Here is a 23,868-nt window from a genome sequence, read left to right on the forward strand (position 1 = left end):
TCAAACAGGCAAATCCATTGCCTGCCTTATGCTCCGCATCGCGGTACCACCAACCAGTTCGAGTCAGCGGCCGTGTGCTTTTTGGGAGGACAGAAAAATTTGCTCCGAATATCGTTCCTCCCAATTCTCCCGGCTTGCTGCGCACAGTACAATCGTGTTCGACGCCCAAATTGAGAGAATGCATTCGAGAGCAGCTGCGATGTCGGTGCTCATTAAAATCGTCGAAAGCATGTAGGCAGGGACAGGGATGTGTGAGTGCTATTTTTTCGTCCTGCCACATTTTAGTTTTTTTTTTCAGCGAACGTGTTGTTTCCGATCGCGGTTCGAATGGTGAAATACATTATTTTGTAACCCCAATCCCCGATCGATATTTGCACTCGGAGGGGAGAAACATATTTTGTGAGTTTTTTTTTTACTTGTGCAGTGCTTTCACCACGGTAGAAACAAGGCTGACTCGGTTGAGGCGGCCCGGGGGTAAGATTCCACCCAGCCGTAAGGGGTGTCGAACGTGGTGCATCGAAGGGTGATTGGAAATCGGATTTGATGTTTTTTTTCGACTCGTTCATCATTGGAAAATTTTTGGAAGGGATCGATTTTTTCCGATGGTAAGCTTTGTATCGTAAATAGGATATTGCGTAATCATTTTACAAGGCATTGTAGATGATGGATGTTATTTTCGCTCGCTCAATCCGCTTGGTTCAATGACATTCAGTCTGGGCGAAGACCTTGATGACAATTGCGTTTCATTCGCTGAAAATGATACATGGCATGGATTGAATGTCGCAGTCGTGGATGAAATGGAATAAATTGTAATTCCCAAGCTGAAAACTACTCGCCTACTGTGTGCACCCCGACTTTCAACCCGCACTCACCTTCACGTCTCGGACAGAAGTGGGTTCGCGCTAATATAATACGTACACATTTACAGTGTACAGTTAAAAATCGTGAGATGACACAAAATATGCTTTCCACCGGCCTGCTTTGTCACTCTGATGTGTGATGGGTTGCTTTGTATGACGAATGCGTTTCGACTTCTTTTGTCCCGGATTCTGACGGTCGTTGGTTCTCACACACTAACTCCGAGACATTAAGGTTGTTGCTGGTACGGGCTGGGGCAATTGCCAAGCAAATTGCCTTTTAAAATGAGAATTGGTAATTGGATTTGTTTGCTGGCGGGTTTACCGAGCATACAAATTAAATGGATTATCGCAGCGGAGCTTGTGAGTTTTCACTATGATGGTTTGTAGTAGTATGTAGTAGCATTTCAAGTAAGACAAGAGTAAATGTTCCAAGAAAGTTGCTCTCGGTAGGAAAATCGATAACGAGTGGGTGGCAGCTAAAAGCATTGTATGCTTGCAGTATGATTGGATCGAGTAAGTTTAGCATGATAATATAATAACGTAGAAAATTAAGCAAATTTGCCTAGTGGCTTTTGAATTAAATAAACCTATCTGAACATTACTTATATACATATGTAGGTATGCATGACAGATTCGATTATCCGAATATAAAATTTATCTTGAAAAAATCATTTAATTATACGAACAGCTTTTACCGCAAACTCGTTAAACATTAAATTTAATTGATACCATCTCAATTTCTGAAAGAACAAAATATTGCATTGGACCGGGGTTTCATTTCGAGGCCACAAACTGATGTTTATGGTGAACAATGGTTGAAAACGGGAGAAAGGGTCGTCAAACGGTGGGATAACAAAATTCTCACAAGTTTCCTATCTCATGCCTCCACGCGAGTCTAAGTCTATTGATGACATTTGGTCCTTAGACCGGCGACGACTGGCGTCTATCAGGCTTCTGCCGATAGTAGCAGAATGAGAGGGTACGAACAGATCTAGTCGAGAAAACATTGCCGTAAAAATTAATGGTTGATCGGAAATTAGCCCCAATACGACTAAATTGACTAGTATCTATGATCACAGGTCAATACGTATTGAAAATTCGCCGCGTCTGTTTTTATGAACCTAATTTCAAGCTCCGTTATTGCTAACAAGCCCGTGCATCAGGTTAACAATCCTTTATATTTCCCTTCAGTGTTCGTTATTATCGCTCGTATACTTGTATTCCACAGACAATCCGATATGGAAAATAAGAAATACTTTCGTTGATTTATAACATCTCGCGCTATTTTTGCCTGTATAATGTGTTATCACTCGGTAGTTTTCAAACCAATAAATATATCGTAGAGAATAAGTAGCGAATTCTGTCCAAATACTGTTGCAATAAATAGTGATCCGGCCCATTACGCAGATAACATTAGCTTTTTCTAGGCAATACTCCCACGGTCGGCTGTGTGGAGTTCAAATTGCTTTTGTTTAGGGAACATAGTATACTCTCGGTAGCCGGCTGCCCAGAGTTTAAAAAGAACCAAAAACTAAACAAGATCTTCTCTTTTTCGAGTGATCGTGCACTCGAACACTAACTAAACAACTACCTAATAAAATATGCTTTACAGGTCGCATCGCTTGCTTGGAGCGAATCATAGACCTGATACCCTTCCAAACTACCAACTCCGCGACACCTATGGAAGAGTCTGATGAATCGTCGTCCTTCCGTTAAGTAGGTGGAGCATCAACACTTCCTGTCTACCTTATCCTTTATCCTTCCTCGTAAACGATGGAGATGGGGGCGGTCGGCAATGATGGCTATCATGCTGTTGAGGTTTTAATGTAGGTCGGATTGGTATGATGAAAAACGGGAGAAAGTGGTTGTTCTTGTGGTTTGTATTAAAATTAAATTTTAACAATAGACTACTCGATTAGCCAATATTTTTAATGCGTCTTTTTATATAATAATTCAATTTGTTTATGGTATTGAAAAAGATTTGGAAATCGATGAGCTTCCTCAATTTTCAGCGATGTTTGACTTTCTTGGATTCTGAGTGTAAATTATATTCAATAAAAGATCTCAAAATTGCAATGTTACATTATTAAGCATTAAGCACACAATTTGATATGTTAGTATTTTACTATTTTCAGAGTTTTATTTATTTATTTATCGCTTGTTGTTGGCTATTTCTTATTTGAATCAAATCTAACATTATCGAAGTTTCTTTACTCAGTACTTAACCGTTATGTGTCCGACGCGGTACCCAAGTACCTTTTTAGGTTTCAATTAATGAAATTTCCATGTCCCATTTTATCCATAGCTGGAAATTGAAACTTTGTGGCATCTTAGAACTTCACAATGTCAAGCTTGTGGATTAATAATATTGTTGATATAGTAAGGGGGAGTGATTTTTTTTAATACGTAACAGGTCGACGTGGGTACCCGGATACCCACAAAACTGAAAAGCCAATAACTAAGGTAATTTCCTACCGATATTGATACTTTTGGGTGTTTTGGATTCGGGAACTCATCCACTTTTAGACTTGGTAAAAAGAATCGGGTTACTTCATTCGGTTCCCGGAAATCCGGACTTCCGGAAGCATGTTCCAGTCCTGGGATACTATTTGTGAATGTCAATGGAATACTAGCAATATGGGTATCAAAATCCTTGGAATTGACAATCCTGAGCAGGTTCATGTGGGGCCGTGAGTGGCCATTCCATTCCAATTCCATTTTTCAAATTGCCATAGGGTCCCGTAACAATAAATAACAGACTTCCGAGACAATTTTAAGAGTTTTGATACTCTTATTGTTAGGACATTATTAAAATTTACAAATCATACCCTAGTTCTGGAACATTACTCCGGAAAATTCGGATTACCAAGAATCAGATCGATTCATCCGGTTCAATTTTACAAAATCAAAAAGTGGACCAGTTCCTGTATCCAAAACATCTAAAAGTGTCCAATGGTTAAAGAGCCATAGTTATGAGCATTTCAATTTGTGGTTACCCGGGTACCCTCGTTGACCTGTTAAAGGTGTTAACGGTTAAGTGTATTTAGCTTCCCCAAATTAAATTGAATGTGGTCTTTGCGATGTTCCCTGTGATATGTTGAACAGTGACTCTCAACCCGCGGTTAGTGGAGCCGTAGGGGGCCGTACACACTCAATTCGGCTTGGTAATTTTCCAACAGCCTTGTAGTCAGCAAATTTAGAAACTGGTATCTCAGTAAAGTGATATTAGTTTGCTGATTTTCGGTGACAATATAGTAACGGTACTGGGAGAGACTCTGGAATAGTAGGAAATGTTGACGATGGAGGCGATCGACAGGATTGGAAACTGAATACAAAGAGTGAAGTTGCACACAGCCCACCACAAAACGGATGCACCATTCGTTAGCAACTGAAATCACTGTCGGTGAGCATAATCTCGAAGCAGACGCTAAAACAGATGGGCGTAATGATAGATGACTGAATGAACTTCAATGGCCATGTCGACTAAGCCTGCGAGAAGGCAGCCAAAGCTATAAACGCTGTAGTCGTAATTGTGCCGAACAACGCCGGGCCAAGCAGTAGCATGAAGCGTCTTCTGGCCAGCATATCATCGTCGATACTAAGTTAGTGACACCAACAAGTAGTTGGTGTTACGTTAAATTGCAAAAATAAATAAATAGGAACACAAATTTAAAAAAGCACCGCGCACAGCGAACAGGCGGGTCGAAGAGGCAAGGGGCTCTGAGGTAGGCTGACTAGAGAAAGAGCTGAAGTAGGAATCCGACAGTACCGCGGCCAAGCCGGTAATGGTCTCTTTTGAAGATTCCCCTTCGATAAAAAACGCACACACACACACACATTTTCCGATCTCGTCGAACTGAGTCGTATAGTACTTGGCCCTTCGAGCTTCGGCTAAAAGTCGAAATTCCGAGCGATTGTCACTCGGCATTTGTCACTTCCTCAAAACATACAGCTCTATCGTAGCTGGTCAACGTGGTCAAAAACGATTTAATTGGGTGTCAGTGAGCCGGAATCACAAATCCTACCAGTTTAAAAAAAAAACTTTATTTATATTTGCGTCATTTAGACAGCAATGCGCGTCAGATAGGAATTTGATGTATTCAACCCGTTCAACCCGTAACTCCGGAACCAGACCTGCAATCCAAATTCAATTCAATAACAGTCTATGGCGATGTGATACATTTCATTGAGATTGTTGAAATCGATTCAGTTATCTCTGAGAAAAAAGTGTGAGACTTGGCGAACGTAAGTGGAAAATAAAGGACTTCGACAAGGACCTTCGTGCTGACAGCCTCGCAGAAGACGCATTCAGAGAGCAAGATCTCAGGCAATCAGAGAAGAGTGTAAGGTAACATTCCGGGCGACCAGGACAGCTTTTAAACGCGAGATAGTGCTTAGTAAGTTCATCTGCTACAATGAGCTGTGCAGAGAAGTAGACGCTAACCCCTGGGGTAATGCTTACCATGTCGTGTAGGCCTGGATCAAGGGTCCAACGACGCCAACTGAAATTTGCGCTGACAAACTGTAAATTATCTTGGAGGGTCTTTTCCCAAAGCACGATCCAACCGCAAGGCGGTCTACACCCTATGTTGATGCAGACGGTGAAAATACTGGCGACAATCGAGTCTCCAGCAATGAACTTCTTACAGTTACAAAAGGGTTGAAAGCGAAGAAAGCTCCCGGTCCGGACGGTGTGCTCAATTTGCGATCCTGGTATTTCCGGACATGTTCAGGATAGTTCTACAGAAATGCCTGGACGAAGGCTACTTCCCGGATAGATGGAAGATCCAGAAGCAGGTAAGTTACCAGGAGATCCAGAATCGTGTCGGCCTGTATGCCTGCTGGATACTCTTGGAAAAATTCATCCTCCACAACGGACTATCGCAGAGCTACTTCGGATACCGGAAAGGGATCTCGACAGTGGACGCTATCGCGAGCACGGAGAAAGCATCGAAAAGTCTAATACTTTTTTGGTACAATTCAAATTACATAAGGATGTTTGGTCTGAACGCTTTACATTAGTGTAAATATGATCCTGTCCACTTCCAATATGTCAGTGCATACCCCAAGATATAGCTCCTACCAAAGATCGATACCAAATGACTACCATTTTTTGAAAGCCCACAAAATAGTTAGGCTATTCCATGTACTATTTCTCAGAATTTTATTTCGACTCAAGAAAAAAATGGAAAATAATTGGAAATAATGTGCTTTAACCTACTATATTAAGCTTGTATTCTAATTATTTATTGCTAACCTAAATTGCTAATGGTGACCCTAATCTAATTTATGTTCAATCTACCTACTAGTGTTTTGTGTAATGCGTTCGTTGGGGCCCAGAGACGGTTTCCTGCGGTTACTGGCTCCACGGTTGTTGGGACGACTCTCGGGTATGTTACCCTATAGCGGAGCGGTACTGAGAAGGAGCGCGCCTCGTTGCTCGGTGAAACGATTCGGTGCAGCAGATTGGATTTTGGTTGTGGGAAAATTGTTCGCCGGGTGATGGGCGCACTCGGACTCGATGGATGTAATCAAATGATGTTTTATAGTACTCGAGATTAATTAATTAAATATTAGGGGAGCCCGGGGCTAGTTGGTGGTTGGGGTAAGTTGGTGGAATCCCTTTGTCTTCGTTTCTATTAGACATATAGCGCTGCCTCTCATCGTGTACCTCAAGTTATGTGAAACCCATTATCCAATGTGTTTTCGTTGAAAAACATTTTGTTTTGTAAAAGTTGTGGGCGATATTGTGTTTTCGAGCATACCAAGTATTTTTTTTTTAAATTTTAAGCACTTTCTCAATTGATTTTATTTTTCGATAGTGCGTAAAAAGATCTTTCAGTATCCGTATATATTATATACGTATATATTAAATCTATCCATGAATTAAAGTGATTTTTTAAATAGTTTTTTGTAAAATATGCGGTTGGAGTAAGTTGGCGGTGACGCACGCGGGGCAAGTTGGCGCTACTATTTACAGTGGAAATATAGTGATCAAATATTATTATTTTTGGAATTCACTCCAAAGTAAAACTTTGTGTATCTCGTCAATGCAGAGGATATTTACTCCAGCCATCGCCTGAAGAATTTCAAAAATATGATTTTGAATATGAAATACGCGTCAAAGTAAAATGCCGAGGTATTGAGACTGAAATATATTGGCAATTATCGGTTAATATACAATTTTAATGAAAAGACATTCAACACGAACCTTTGACGTAATTGAATCTCCATTTTCCGGCGTTTACCGCGTCACACATTTTTGTCTATAAAAACAAAGACAATGCAACAAACACTTTAATAAAATTCAGGAATGTTGGCAACAGCGACTTGTTCTATCTACATCAAAGCGATAAAAATGGAAACTGAAAACACCGCAAACTAGCCCCGGTCTCCCTTATACTTTTTTTTGTTTAAAGTGAGCCTGCGTCTACTTTCGTGGTAGTCGTGGGATACGTGCTAAGTGAAATAAGAATGTAATAGATATTTCCACAATTCTATTGAACAAAACCGGCTAATGAATCATAGTTTGGATAAATGAGAAATGCGCAATTGCACCACTAGGTGGATTAAAACAGGTTTTTCTCTAAAATGTTGAGATGTTTAAGGTCGCCGCGGTTCCCGCATCTTTATACTGGGTCTTGTAAGAGCCTGTGCGACATAGTTGGGAGTAGATTTCTCTGAAATCATTAAGTCTTCCGTGGCTCGTTGACCTGCTTAGTCTGTGGATATGCCGATATCGGAAGGTTGACATGTAGCGCGAATACCTGGAAAAATGATCAAGTTGCAGTTATTGTCAGCAGAGAACCTAGAAGAGTTCAACGATTATGAGGTAGCTCCCACATTCGCGCACTGTGTTCAATCGAAGAAGATGCGAATGCGCGGGGTGTACAAGGAAACTAGAGAGTTACGGCGCAAGATCGAACAGCCTAAAAGGCTGAAATACATTCGGCTATGAATTCGGAACACTCGGAATTGTTTAGTCCCGATTGTGATGGTGGGATTACATCAGATTAAATCATGTAGCCGTCAGACTCGCACAAAACATGTATCTCAACAATTTGTCGATTTCTTCTGTAGGACTGAAGCAGATAAATCAGAGCGCTCGACGCTCTTTAGCACAGGTAACTGCGCTCAATAATCGATGGCCACATAGAAAATGTAGAATAGCGCAGGCGTTTGAATCCTATGTTGTACTAAGCATCCAACAGCAAGAGGAAACGATCATGTTCAATAATACTGTAAGACTCGATTGATTCGAGCCAGTGCGTCGTCTAAAGTAGACGAGACAAGTTCCCTTTTATGCCGTTTTAATTGAAAAGCTACGGGATAGTGGATTGCTCTGGTGTTGCGAATAATAAAAAAAAAATAATATTATCATTTCGTTTAGATATGGCGGCGACTAATGAAATATGCATTTAATCTGCTATGCTAAATTTCTAACTACGCCAATGCAAATGACATTTTGACCTAACATGAGTTCAAAAAGCTCTGCTTACAAATTTCCCTAAATGGGTCGGGTGTTCTACGTTGTTTTGGTAATATTTGGTAAGTCTAATCCATTGCTCAAAATTAAATGAGATCACCTTTGAGCGTTGGATCAACGCCGGAACCCTTAACATGTTAGTGGCCAATTTGTCCTCCAACGAAACCACGCCCAAATTGGTGGATCTTTCGCTTCAAAGCGCAAAAATAACAAGCCAGTGTTAACTGCAAAACAGTTTCCGCCCGAACAATCACAATTCGCTAGACAGGACCGCGGTTTTCTCCTCTTGTCGGTCGCCCAACCAAGCGCCAAGCAATGAGAGAACGAGTTAATTAATTAAAGCAGAAGTAAAGCTGCGAAAAAACAACAAACGGAAAAAGGGGGACTGGCCGAACCGGTTGTCTCATCCGCGTTTTTGCGAGAGTAAACTGTTTTAATTAGTGCTAAAACGAGTCTCTCAGTTTTAGCAGCATTCTACGCAATGGTACTGGTGCTCTCTCAAGCGCTTCTCAATTAGTGCTTTTGCCGGTCTGTTGCCGCTGTACGGAGGCAGGGTGCTTTCTATCCAATGAAAATCGAATGCACTGTCGGAAGTCGGTTCTGTCTGGTGGTAAGGTGGTCCACCGACGTTTCTCTTCTGCAAACTGTGCTTGAGTGTATTATGTTCATCCCTTTCTGACCCACTGTTTCAGCCCCAACGATCGACCACTTTGTGACGAACTGTGTGTATGTGGCTTGAGGGGGGAGGGAGATAATTACTCTCATTTCGGTCTCCCCAACCAGCCCGATCCGACCGAACAAACCGGCATCACGTCGGATGGTATGTTTTTCATTTGCAGCTTTTCCATCTCTCTTTTCCGCAAATTAAAACAACTGCTGCCGAGAGTACTGTGACTGTGCGGGAAAGCTTCTCCCCTCGGAACAGCCAGCGGAGCATGAAAGCCGAACGCTGCACAGCAAAACCAACAACAACGAAATTATGCTGCCTCGGTTGGCACGTGGTGTTCGGGGAATGTTTTATGTGCTTCGAGAGGTGAAAGAGTAGGCTATGTATCAGAATGACATCGCAGGCTAGCAATCCTTTGGCGGGAAACTAACACTGGTTCAGAACTCATTAGGACACGGTCGTCATCATAGCATGCCGGCGCGAGCAAGTGTTGTTTTTTTGTTCTCCGCTACCCATCCTGGACCTTGGGCAAGGCCATCTCGATTAAGTTGGATTCATTTCATTAACAAAATTTCAACTACTGGTAGGTAGGTACATAAGCGAGCGTACAGCTTTTCCCCCTCTCGGACAGCACCAACCACCGTGGTAGTAGATTCGGTTCGAAGTTAATGAATGAAACAAAGAAGGCTTCGGACGGGAAGAAAGGAAGAAAGCAAGCCGAGAAATGTTTCTGTGTTTTTTTTTCTGTGGAGTTAATGGTCTTTAGCTTGATGTTCGTGCCAAACGAACCAACAACAAGTGAACTCTGACTGGACACGGAAGTGTGAAACATTAAAATGCCCGACCGGACCTGTGTAAACATTAACGCCTAATTAATTATGTTGTTCGCGTCACTTTTTTTGGATTGCTTTTACGACCCCGGCTGACGTTATCAGCAATTGCTGTTGTGTAGTTTATTAAGCTGGAAATTAGGGTTACCAGCATGTGGTAATTTGGTTGCTGGTGTTTTTTCTGTGCTTGCTTTGATATTCGATTGTAGACCAAGTAATTAAAGAAATTGAACTAGACTGCATCAAAATCGATGCACCAACCCATCCCTTTTCTTTTAAGCTGTACGCACACGAGGCGATAGGACACATGCCACAAAAAATGTTCACTAGAGATTTGGTTCTAGCTATTCCAACGTTTTTTTCTACCCAGTCCTAGGACGGCCGATTTAATCATATCTGTCCCAATTCGCCTTTCATTGATTTTGTCTTTTCATCGCCACACGTTCTAAATTAAAGTATATTTTCATGTGACCACTTCGAAACATAAGCTTTTTTCTAAAAATATATCAAGTCATTTTGTCCCATCGCGAAAGTTCCATTTTTGAGAAATATTTAATTGATAACTGGACATTTTTCAATTTACCAGTATTGTCGCGTTTGGAATAATTTAGAAAATTTTCAATTTTCTAATTTGAATAAGCTACCCTTAATTCTCATAAATATTACTAACATGTTATTTGAGAACCAGCCTGTCAACGTACATGTTTAGTGTATTTTCCTCGAACTAGCATGGAAAGCGGAATCACTTTGGAACTGAAGTTGATTTTAAACCGAAAGATTGAGTGCGCAGTACCGAATGATTAAGCAATAAAGCAAACAACCGAAACATGACTTTAAACGATGTTGAACATTAACTGACATTCGTTTCATTTTCAATGATTCATGAATATCACAAAACGAGTTTCGCAAAATTATTAATAAAACACTCGTCCTCTTGACCTTGCAATTTAGAAGCACCCTGACCACTTGTGAAGAAAGCCAGCATTATCTACATATTGTTATTTCGGACTATATACCCTACACACCAAAAAAAAAATCTGAATTTTATCGTTGACGTAATTATAAACATGACACAATTCAACAAACCGTAATTTACTTTACATGCGCAATGACATAAAATTACACTTCCTACCATTCAGAACAAACGCTGTATGTGGAGTAAAATTACATGATTTACGAAATTAAACGGCATGTAAAATTAAAATCAAACGTAAAACTAAGTCATTTTTGATGCTCGTATATGTCATGGTCAGGAGACGTAAATTTACACTATTTTTTCTAGGTGTGTACATTTGTAAGAATACTTCAGAATCTTAGTTCTCCGATTACACCAAAGCGGACTTTGCGATCAAGCGGACCAATAAATGATCTTTTATCCAACATAGATTGGAATGCAGCGGTACCAACAGTGCTATCATGGGAAACAGTTGTCGAAGCACCGTTCTACGCAATTTTGTGATATTTTCGTTTTTAATAATGCGCTACACCGGTATAGTCGGAGCTATACTCATTCAAACTTGAATATAATCAGTCCATCTATTGTTTTTACATTTCACCGATATAGCAAAAACGAAAATGCTAGAATCATCTCTACACTCGGATTAACAATCGATATAAAAAAACTTGAACCAAAGCTTTTCTGCGCCTACCAATGCAGCGTTCAGCTGAAATTAAAACTTCATCCCAAAGGATTTTGGAGATACGTAAATCAGCAACGGAATGAAACCTACTTCCAGGAAAAAAACCAAACCCCTCTGAAGAAATCTATGATATATTTCACGAACATTTTAGTAGTATCTTCTTTTTGAAACATTTGATGATCATCACATATCTCAGGCTATTAAAAACGTTTCCATTCTTCCACCAATTGGGACAATTCACTCATCATGCCCGAGTCCCTTCAAAATGCTTGTGCGAAATTGAAAAGCTCATCAAGCACTGGCCAAGACGGAATATCCTCTCTAATAATCAATCAATGTTTGATGAGCCTAGCTACGCCACTCTCGCTGATTTTCAACTCATCGCTTCGGTCAGTTGTCTTTCCCGAAGTTGGTCCTTTTCCTTGTGATCAAAAGACGAAATAAAACTAATTTTATCATATATTGAGGAATCTTTTCATTATGTGTTATTTCTATACTGTTAGAAGTTATGGTTCTAGAGTTCAGCACTCATAGCTGCTCCAGTTACATATGTCAAATCGCTCGGGGTAATAGCAGACTGCTGCTTTGGCAACGATCATACCTAGTGAGTTGTTAGATAGCTATGAAAATAAACTAATCAAAGTCATCGCTTTTTGCCGCTACTTCTGGAGTTCTACAGGGAAGTCATCTTAGACTTTTTATTTTCCTTCTATATATTAAATATGGCAGCCCTAAGTTTGCGCCGCTAAAACAACAAAAATGATCCATAAAAAATTGAAAAACGATCCATAAAAAAGTTGTCCATGTTCCATAAAACAAAACTGAAAATCCATAAAAAAGTGTGAATGATCCATAAAAAAGGGTGATTTGATCCATAGATTATGTAAAATTGAACCATAAAATAATCGCAAAAGAGCACTAAAATAGTAATAAAAGAGCAATTAAAATGAACCAATGCCCCATAAAAATATTGGAAATGTTCCATAAAATGATACATTTTGCGCCATAAATTAACTGACATTGATCCATAGAATATTAACAATGTACATTAAAACACGTCGATATGTTCCATAATATCGACAAAAATGTTCCACGGTATTACAAAATGGAGCAATAAAATGTCAGAAAAAGTTCCATAAATTTGATGAAAATGTTTGCTAAATAATTTTTCTTGGTCCATAGAAGATGTAAAAATGAACATTAGAAATGATTCATATATCGAACGTTAAATTATGGTTCATGGATATTTACAAAACGATCCATAAGAAAATAAAATGTTAAACGATCCATTAATATGTGCTTATGCACCAGAAAAATTAAATTTAATGAATTCATGCGAAATTTTTGCTATTCGAACTAATAATAAAGTTTATTACATTTGGTTGTAATGTCAAACTACAACAAACAATGCATACATTATAGTTAAACTTCAGCTTCCGTACCCAACTAGTCAGCTAACTGACCTTAGCTAACCTGAAATCATTATGGCAACTCTTTAAACGTCAGGGTATTTATGATATTAGAGCGCTGAGTGTTATTAGACCACCAGGCTGGCATGAGTCGCAAATACTATCTGAATAACTATCTGAAGCGAAAACGGACACTTTATACACGAACACTGACTAATGTGGCTACGCCACATCGCTTTCTTGTGCACTGTCCGACTTCGCTGCCGCTCAGTCGGCTTTTAACTAGCTATAGACCCTATATTTAAGTAAACCGGGCAAACGAGAGAACCACAGGTTTGCCTGCAATTCCAGCTACGGGTTAATCAATGCCTCGTCCAACGGATCCTCAGCGGCTTTGCGCCGCTTCGGATCCTTGGCCTCGGATATGCGGCCAAGCCGCATCACACTAGCTCCCAGTATAAGCTCACTTGTTAAAACACTGTCACTGTTATGAGAATTATTAAGCACAACTTATTTTTTAAGTTTACCATAAAATTTCGCATGAATTCATTAAATTTATTTTTTCTAATGCATAAGCACATATTAATGGGTCGTTTTACATTTTCTTTTCTTATGGATCGTTTTGTAAATATCCATGAATCATAATTTCGTTCGATATATGAATCATTTCTAATGTTCATTTTTACATCTTCTATGGACCAAGAAAAATTATTTAGCAAACATTTTCATCAAATTTATGGAACTTTTTCTGACATTTTATTGCTCCATTTTGTAATACCGTGGAACATTTTTGTCGATATTATGGAACATATCGACGTGTTTTAATGTACATTGTTAATATTCTATGGATCAATGTCAGTTAATTTATGGCGCAAAATGTATCATTTTATGGAACATTTCCAATATTTTTATGGGGCATTGGTTCATTTTAATTGCTCTTTTATTACTATTTTAGTGCTCTTTTGAGACCATTTTATGGTTCAATTTTACATAATCTATGGATCAAATCACCCTTTTTTATGGATCATTCTCACAGTTTTATGGATTTTCAGTTTTGTTTTATGGAACATTGACAACTTTTTATGGATCGTTTTACAATTCTTTATGGATTATTTTAAATATTTTATATGCAAAAGTACATTTTCCCATTAAATATATCCACAATTGTCCCTAAACATTCTTCTATACCAACGACTTATCAAAAGTATGCGGATCAGCAAATCCTCCAAACACAGCCTTATAATTTTACTGCCTTATGTATAGCAGAACGAATTAAATAGTGAAAAATGGGTTTTCACAGAAAAAAATTCGATTTGAAAAGTGAAAAAATACGGCAATAAGAACAATTGGCATATTCAAATAACTGGCGTTTCACCAGTGACTAGCGACTACCAGGTGTCGCCCCAAAATTCTTTGTTCGAAAAATAGGTGGCAAACCAGCCGGTCGGTGCTCAGCTAATTTCGTCCGCGTCCATTGTCTCCTATTTTTATTGGGTGTTTCATCGGCGGTGCTATCTTTGAAAATGAGACGTTTCTGATCAACTGATCCACAGAGCATTCAATGTGCTTAGGGAAAACACATGGCCTTATTTGAGTGGAATATTGACTTCAATCATGTAAAAGGTTTGAGAATTGACAATTCGCGAGAGGGATCGGGGACCGGTTGGCAATTACCTTCAGTTATGTCAGCACGAGGAATAAGTGTTTTGCTGCCATGTTTATTGGTTAGCTTTCAATTCTATCTCATGCCCCCCCCCCCCCCCCCCCCCCCGCGAGTCTAGGTCTATTGATGACTTTGGGTCGTTGGACCGGCGACGGCTGGGTGCTGTCGGCTTTCTGCCAATGGTGGCAGAGTGAGAGGGTGCGAGCGGATCTAGCCGAGAAGACAATGCCGTAAAAATGAATAGTTGTTCGGAGGTCGGCTCCAGTGAGACTTTGATTTGACTGGTATCGATGATCGCGGGTCGAAACGTATTGGGAGTTCGTAGCGTCTTCATGAATCTAGTTGCAAGTTCCGTTGTTGGTGACGGGCCCGTGCATCGGGTTGGCGATCCTCTGCGTTTCCCTTCAATGTTCGATATAGTCGTTCGTATGCGTGTGTTTCACAAGCATTCTGATGTGGAAGGTAAGGTGGGAGGTGCTTTCGTTGATTTGAAACATCTCGAGCTGTCATAGCTCTTTATATGTATTGCGTGTTAACACTCGGTGGTTTGCAACCCAAAGATTTATCGTAGAGAGGGAATGGCGAAGTTAATCTGAGTAGTGTCGCAATAAATAGTGATCCGACCCATTGCGCGAATGGGATTGGCTTTTCTGGACAATATTCCCACGGTCGGCTGTGTGGAGTTGGGATTGCTTTTGTTTGGAAAACATGAGATACTCTCGGTGGCCGGCTGCCCAGAGTTTGGAGAGGACTAAAAATTCTTTTTCGAGCGGTCGTGTTCTCGAGGACTAGCTAAACACTACCTGGTACACTACGCTTTACGGGTCGCATCGCTTGTTTGAAGCGAATCCTAGACCCTGTTCCCTTCCAGACCGCCAACTCCGCGACACCTATGGAAGAGTCTGATGAACCTTCTGTATAAGATTCTGCATTTTATTCAAACGATCGACGGGTAAAATCAGCAACGACACGAAAGAAACCACGAAAAAATTCGTCGCGTTATTAAATATTATTAAAAAAATATAAGCAGTGCTTCTTATAGCCGGCTATCCGGATTCAAGTTGCTTAATTCTCGGCAGCCGGCTGCCCAGAGCAATTATTACATGATAACGCTATTGGCACACTTACTAACAACTCTCCCCTTCCCGTGATACATGTGGAGATGCAGAGGATTCCTCGGTCTCTAGTAGCAACATGTATCGGATTAACATTCCTTCCTTTCCCAGAAGATCTGCATTCGGACGTGGCCGGCGTCGGTATTGATCAGCATGCAGGGATCAGAATAGATTGTACAATGTGGCTCATCATGTTATTCTCAAGCATGTTGTTCCAATGAACATTTTGCAACCTAATTTGGTTCTGGTCAATAACGGAATAGCAACTACGGGCGATCTCTTATGCTTATGCTTATGCTTATGCTAATGCTTATGCTTATGCTTATGCTTATGCTTATGCTTATGCTTATGCTTATGCTTATGCTTATGCTTATGCTTATGCTTATGCTTATGCTTATGCTTATGCTTATGCTTATGCTTATGCTTATGCTTATGCTTATGCTTATGCTTATGCTTATGCTTATGCTTATGCTTATGCTTATGCTTATGCTTATGCTTATGCTTATGCTTATGCTTATGCTTATGCTTATGCTTATGCTTATGATTATGCTTATGCTTATGCTTATGTATAGCAGAACGAATTGTCCTTAATCTCACAATATGTTGAGCTGAATCTCCTCGAGAAAACGCTCACTTTTACCGTACGATTATGCTTTTTCTGATGTAGTTTTATAGAGAGAATCTTTTGTGACAGGCCTTGGCGTTACACTGGATTCGAACCCATCGTTCAAGGAACACATCGCATGCATACATCACCGAAAAAGCTCCCAAAGTTCTTGATTTCATATTTCCTATCGCAAAATCCTTTAGAAATATCCAGTGTCTGAAATCAGTCAACTGCGCGCTTGTCCGCTCCGCCCTTGAGTGTGCATCAGTTACATTGTCCCCAATTCATCTTCCTTGGAATGATCCCGAAAATTGGCCGTACTTCAATAACAGATACAATTTATTAAAACTTGATACTATATGTGCTATAGTTGGAATGCATCATTCGCCTCAAATTTGATATAAACCAATATTGATTGGTCAGAACTTCTTCGAATTCTATTCTTTAACACCAGCTGCCGAAATTTGTGTGCTTATAAATTCTTTTGTTTATCTGTATCAGTATGGTTACATTGAGCCCAGCTTCCAGCTTCTGCTGCACATTCAACCAATGAAGTGATGTTTTCAATTGTCAGCTCTGCCTTTCCAAACTTAAACGTAAATTCCATTCTAATTCAAAACATTCCATTCGATATAATCTGTTGATGCGAAAAGACCAGGAGGGTTTATGCCTATTCGATGGAAAGCATATTAGGTTCAGTTAGATCGCTCTTTTCCCTGCTCCAAACAAAAAAAAGGATTCAAAGACACCAACAATCTTCGCTGTGGAGAATATGCTGAACGAACTTTGCTGCGGTGTCTTCCGGGATTCTTTACGGGGCCGATGAATCCGGTGCTTCGTCACCGTTGTGACTAAGGAGTTGATAAAAACGCTTACCTTCTTCCTTGTTGTTCTCCCGGTGGGTCGGCAAAGATAGAAAAGACCCGTTTTTTTCACTGAACAACATCGTCCTGTTCAGCAGATGATATTTCAGGGGTAACGTAAAAACTACGACAAAATCTGTTGTTAATTCCTGTCATTTCTTTTGTTTAATTACGAAAGTGAGAAATTCTTAAAAGGCGTGTCCAGAATGACACTTTGATTACGCTTCATTTAGCTACTTTTTTGACGATATTTTTACAATCCTTTAAATCAGCGGTTCTCAACCTTTTTCGTACCACGGACCCCTTAGAAATCTCCCTGGGTTGCTGCGGACCCCCACGGAAAAACATCGATTTTATATGCTATCAATATGTTATATTCAATTTGTTTGGAAACAAGACATGAAATTTCAATCTGCACTCGGAAAATATATTTTTCTTTGCGGATCCTCAGCAACGACTTCGCGGCCCCTAGGAATCCGCGAACCTTGGGTTGAGAATCACTGCTCTAAATGATCGGTCTGACACTATTTTTACGTGACACTATTTTATATTCTTCTTAATGAAAATTAACGATGAAACGTCTACCTGTTCAATAATGAAAAAATAATTAGAATCGGTCAACAAACCATTGAGATATGGCCTTTTGAAGTAAACATGCCAACTTTTATCCATTTTTTTTTAATTTGCACATTATATTTAACGTTTGGTAGACAACCCTATTTTCATATTTTTTCAGTGCACCATATAAATAACACCTTTTGTACATTATATTTATGTAATTAAATGGTAAGGTTTTCCTTTGAACACCGCGACACGTATAAACGATTTAAATAGTCAATGGACAAACATGGATTCACGCTTGAAGTCTGGTAGAAAACCCATCTATGACCGCATACCACATCCAAACCGTTATAAATTTCGATTCCGTCAATGAAATATTTTCAAACTTGCAGGGGATATATTTGATTACTATATCTTTCGAATGCCATGTACTAAATAAGTAGACAAAATTTTATTTGTTTATAGAGGTAGGACCAAACCCGTGAAACGTGTCATAAAACTTCAAATCGCAATTTCTCTCGAATCTCTCGATGGATCATTTTGAAATTCACTGAGAAGATGCTTGGATACTGTATCTTTTGAATGCCGTATGACAAATTTATGGTCATTTTTTTGTTAATAACAGTTTTAGGAACACTGTGACGATGCAACAACCCAGGATTTTACATGCGGTTGAACAAAATCCTTTCGCGAACTATTTGCTTGTTTTTCTTCCATCGGACCGGAATCTCACTGACATTTGCACAACCGAACGGATGTTAATAATACAATTTAAAGAAAAACTGGTTAAAATTTCGGTCAAGTATGAAAACGCAAGTTTCAACGGGACTCTTTATCCCCAAAATTCTCAAGGAAAACAGTCATACAAAGCTCTATTTCGTAGAAAATGATGTTGGTAGGAGAAGATTATAAGACAATCGTACAAACGCAGATAACGAGAATGATCCGAGATAACAAAAAAACATCTGCAAAAAATGTCAGAAACAGAACAGATTTTATGGACAAATTCTTGTTTAGCAGATTCCTCTTCAATCTATATATGTTCTCTATGTATTAGCTTTCACTTTTCTTAAAATTTTTCTCAGTGGTTGAATAATGATTGAAATAAGTGATGTCAAAAATCACTTTCTTAATGATGAATTAACATTGAATTCTAAGCGTGAGAGATCTATATCCATTGAAAGGAAACTAAATTGAGTTATCATTTTTGAACAGTTTTTGGACAATAATAAACATATACCGCGCCACTCTTTAGCCTTATAAAATATATAAATATGTGAATATAAAATATCTACTAATTCCCAATTGTTGATTACCGATTGGAGAACAATTTGAACAATATTTTACAATAAAAACAGTACTGGTCCGTTTTAACATTTTACCATCTCGCATGCCAAAAAAGACATTGCCCAAAATGAATGAGTTGAGATGAAATTTTCTTATCAGACTACTGTACATATTTACCAGAATTAGATCCTTTTGCCAATTGTTGGTCTGCAAACCAGAAAATTTGGCATTCAGATTAGAATCTTCATCAAAAAATGCGAAGTACTAAATGAGAAATAAGAGATCTTTAACGCTATTTAAACAGAGTTATTTGGGAACGGTTTAAATGCTAATAAAATCGTTGCAATAGTAAATGTGCTCTAAGGAGGCTAATTGAAGAATAAAATGAGTTTAGAAAAAATGTGTTCATTGTTATTCAGAGGACATTTCAAACCACTGATGTTACGCACATATTTTTTAAATGCTTCAATTACAAAAACGTATGTGTGAATTCAATAGACTCAATATAGCGTTAATTACCAGTATATTACGCCATTGAAAGGAAAAAAATTGTATTCCAACAAATCGAAGCTATCCACGACGTTTCAACTGGTAACCCTGAATTTCTTCCTCCCTTCCGTGCACAACTGCTGAGAAACATTCCGGTATTTTCCTAATGTGCCCCAGCAATTAAATCTCTCGCATTCCACGCGCTTTGCTACGCTCGACCATTTCATTTCGTTCCACACTCTTCAACACACACTCCCCCGAAACCCACGAAATGCGCATATAATTCAGTCCATTCCCGAGGCCTACTTTGACGATGGAATGTTTCAAATAATGTGACCGCACATCTAGCAATCACGTAAATTAAGGGACAATCACTCGCTGTCACTGTGTTGAATGTCACCCTGGTCATCTCCGACTACTCGGTTTCTGGTAACAGGAAACCGAAATCAGGGCGTGAGTGTTGAGAGCATAGATTTACGTTGTCGGTCGTGCCGTCGCGCTCAACTGGTGGTTGGACGTAAATGGTTTTTAATTGATCTTGATTGAATTACGCTCAATGACCACATCAATAACAATGGGACGTTCGAAAGCGGACGAAGAGAAGCGGGAGGAGTTCAGTGTGTATTCTGATTTCGAAAAACGACTTGAATAGATGATGATGATGGTGGTCGGTGATCGTTCGTGCTTGACGTACATTATTTGATTTGACGACGGATGCGGGTGTGTTGGGAAATTATCGTTTGTAGCATAGACCGGTGACACTGTAGAACGGTGGCGACTGTCTGTCGACAAGCATAACAACAGATTTTGCAGCACAATTAGACGATTTATGGGAAGCAGCAGTGACGAGGGGATTGGAGTGTGGCGGGAGCTCGACCCCATCAACCAGCAATTATCGCTAATGACGATTCCGAACCGTCCAACCGTCGATCATCCGACACGATTTGGCTGCCGTCATTCTGGCTGGAGGAAGAAGCCAGGAAATTATTGCCAGTCACGCTAATTTACCTTTGCCGCGTCCAAATTCCCGGTCGTTTGTTCGAAGGCTGGAAATTAAGCTCATTTTAGTTGAAAAGTGTTGCACGGTCAGACTTACCTGCGTAGGCGAAAGACGTAAATACAACGAGGAAAAAATGCACCCTCAGAGGTTTAGAATAACCCTCATGGGGAAAGCATTCACCCTCATATATTTCCTTTGCAGAAAAAAAGGTGGCAGCCATAGAAAATTATTCCATTAAAGTAATCCGCATAAAAGATTTCGTTTTTGGTGCTCAGTTCGATTCGGCAGCCCGGCGAAGACTGACATCAAGGTGGCCATGCTACCACAGCCTGCTGCCGAGACCAGATCATAATGGACGGAAGAGTTTGCGTGCTGATGCTTCTTCAGACACAGCACATACCGATATAGAATACATAACGAGGTAGACAGTTCGAGAATAGGGGCACCGTACATATGGCAAAAAATATGTACAAAGACGATGCAGCTGAAAAATGGAGCAGAGCTTTTGGGGCCGCTCCAACGACCACTTCGAAAAATTATGCACTAATGTGAGTGTGCCGCCTTGCAGTCAGCTACCCGCACCAAAGAGTGGGTGGCCGGATGGGATGGACGGTAGGCGATTTGACGGTGCGACGTTGCGTGACTTTATTAAAACTGGTTGCATTGATTTTAATGGCTTCTTTATTTATCATTTCTGCCGCCTTCCGTAATTATCGTTATTTCCCTTCGGTATGGGGCTGGATTTATGGGAATGAAGAACCAGTTCGTGCAGACCCACTGTCTGTCTTTGTCCCGTTTTGCAGTTTGTTTGTGTATTGGTAACTGATCTAATTGGAAGCAAAAGAGCAGAAATAATGCGTTCAAATGTGAAAGCTCTAATCAATATCAACTTCGTGTTGAATTCCTAAAAAGATTACTAGTTGAAACAATTTAAGGATTTATTTAATTCGTATTACATTTGTTATATTATAATTCAATAATTAAGGAAATATTTAAATTTAAACGATTATTGAAATCAAATCGAAACTTTCAACAAGACATTTGTAAGGGTTACTAAAACTTTAATTCAAATGTTCAAACGAATAAACAGCTTATAATTTAACGTTATACATGCGTTTTCAGCCTTTTGAAAGCTTTCTTGCATGGAATGCACTGCTAATAGGATGGAAGCTAAACCATACTTGCATGCTCGTATAACGTTCGGAGCAAAACATTTTCCCTTATCTCATTTTATGCTTGAAACGTTTCGTTCGTGAAGCTCGGAACAATCCTTAATATTTGTGTCTATTATTGTATGCAAGAGAGGCAAAGCTGTTTTCAACTCAGCAAAGCTTCGAAGTTTTCCCGATGTCACTTGTTCGCTTCATCCCATAGAAGTGCGAGAGACGTAAGTTTATGTTTTAGATCTCATTCAATAACTTCCTCATCGAAACAGCTTCAAATATTCGTAGTGCCAAAATCGTTAAAATTGAGGTCAATGACATCTTCGGCAGAATTTATGAAAGTTTTGCACGTTCAGTATATTTATGAATGCCACCAGGTATCTTTGTATTGGCGACGCCTAGTTTTCCCAACTAGTAAGCGCTTAATTTCCTGAACCGACGGCCGAGTCGTACTTTATTAATAATACACAGATGGTCAAATTCTATCAAATCTTTTTCAAGTCTTTTTATAATCGTGTCGTGTCGCTTGGTGCTTGGACATAATTGCTGGGCTCCATGGTTGGCTGATCGTTATGCACCCTTATTCTTGATAACGTCGTATTTCAAATTCGTTCGAGCGCATGTTTTCGAACGAGTTCGAAAGTGTCAAGGGACATTTCATGTGTCTACAGGACTTCGAAGAATGCTCCCTCAAACGAGACGTTGATGGGCTCAGTGTCGACATGCATACGCATTTTATACGCATCCACGGCTAGAATCATTTCTCGTAAATAGAAAGTAGACGCAGTTTATTATATGCAAAATGACGCAAATACAGCGTGTTATAAAAAAATTGTAATTATTCTAGAATGATCCATTTATCTTTCTGGCTACGCTTAAATTTATAGGGGTTTTCATTGATAAACACCGAGGGCAGTGGATTGCACTGGTGTTGCATTTTCTAGCAGAAGAGGAGGCCACTAGTCGTGTGTCATTCCACTTCTGCTAGAAAGCGCAAACCTAGTGCAATCCACTGCCCCGGTGTTTGTTAATGAAAAACGACATTAGTTAACCAAATGTTTTTAGGTTGTTAGCCTAGAGTGGCCCAAGGTTGTATGAAAAAAGTGATTCCCATCACGAGATATGGGATAATATAAATTGAAAGAGTGTTAGAATTTTCCAGGCACTCGAACTCCGCCCAGAGGAAGAATTTTGAATTAAGCTGTTCTCAGTCGAAAAGCCCTTGACCTTATGATCTACTTTGCAGAAGACTACGGTCAGCCAAGTGTTCCCGATCACGAGCTATACTGCCCATAAAGGCATAAGAGTCCCATGTGGTTTTTTGTGTATCACCACTGAATCACACTGCACAAATAAGATTACCGGGTTTGTTTAGAAAATATCAAAAAAAAATACCAAAACATGGTTGTCCCATCCATTTGGCTCAATGGATGGGTCAATCTTGAACAGCGTTTTCCTCGGTTTACTGTTCTTCAACATGGGACTCTTATGCTTTTATGGGCAGTATAGCACTATTAAAAAAGTATAGGGCATTTTCATTCGCTCTAGCGCCACCTAGTGAGAGAATTCTGAATTATTCAGGTCTTTACCGGAAAGCCCTTGACATACTTGTCCAGTTTGCCGAAGATACCACTCTCCCAAATAGCCAGCATTTTGAGTTATTAGAAGTTGTAAAACCATGTAATCGAGTGTTTCTACCTCATGTAATTCATGCGTTCATAAGCAAGGGTTTTTTGTACTTTCGACAGAGCCACCTCAACTACAGTACATGACACCCTCAACTTTGCGCGCTTATAACCTTGTCTGCTGTCATCAGATTGACCTCCGGTTTTCACGAGTCGATTCATTGTTACATGAAGATTCTTATTTTTTCACACAAAAGACTTTCATCGATTACGGTGCCACCTAGAGCTGAAAATGTGAAACTGATGCATTTCTCCATACATTTGATCTCTTTTTTCCATACAAACTTTGAGCAGTTTGCGGAACCCCTTGCAGTGGACCAAATGAGCTGAAGGAAAGCTTGCTGGGAACCCAAACTATCTTTTTGGGGGGTAAGGTTTGAAATTCCAAACTTTGCACTTTTTTCATACAACCTTGGGCCACTCTAATGAACAAGCATATGGGGAATAGACCACTAGTGAAAAATTATTCCCAAACCTGAGGGGTAACCCACCAGTAAACGAGTGTTTTAGGAAAATTGTCGGATCGGTGTTTTTTGAGGGAAT

General features: G+C 39.7%; 1 long non-coding RNA gene across 1 annotated transcript in view; it reads left to right on the forward strand.

The window, feature by feature from the left end:
* Positions 1-307: 307 nt before the first annotated feature.
* The window catches only part of LOC131689201 (uncharacterized), a 67,544-nt gene continuing 43,983 nt past the window's right edge, over positions 308-23,868 (forward strand). The window contains exons 1-2 of the long non-coding RNA XR_009305359.1: positions 308-605; positions 661-1,373. This is a non-coding gene — a long non-coding RNA (uncharacterized LOC131689201). The remainder of the gene's footprint in view (positions 606-660; positions 1,374-23,868) is intronic.

This window comes from Topomyia yanbarensis, chromosome 3, assembly GCF_030247195.1.
Source record: "Topomyia yanbarensis strain Yona2022 chromosome 3, ASM3024719v1, whole genome shotgun sequence".
In the NCBI taxonomy this organism is placed as follows: domain Eukaryota; kingdom Metazoa; phylum Arthropoda; class Insecta; order Diptera; family Culicidae; genus Topomyia; species Topomyia yanbarensis.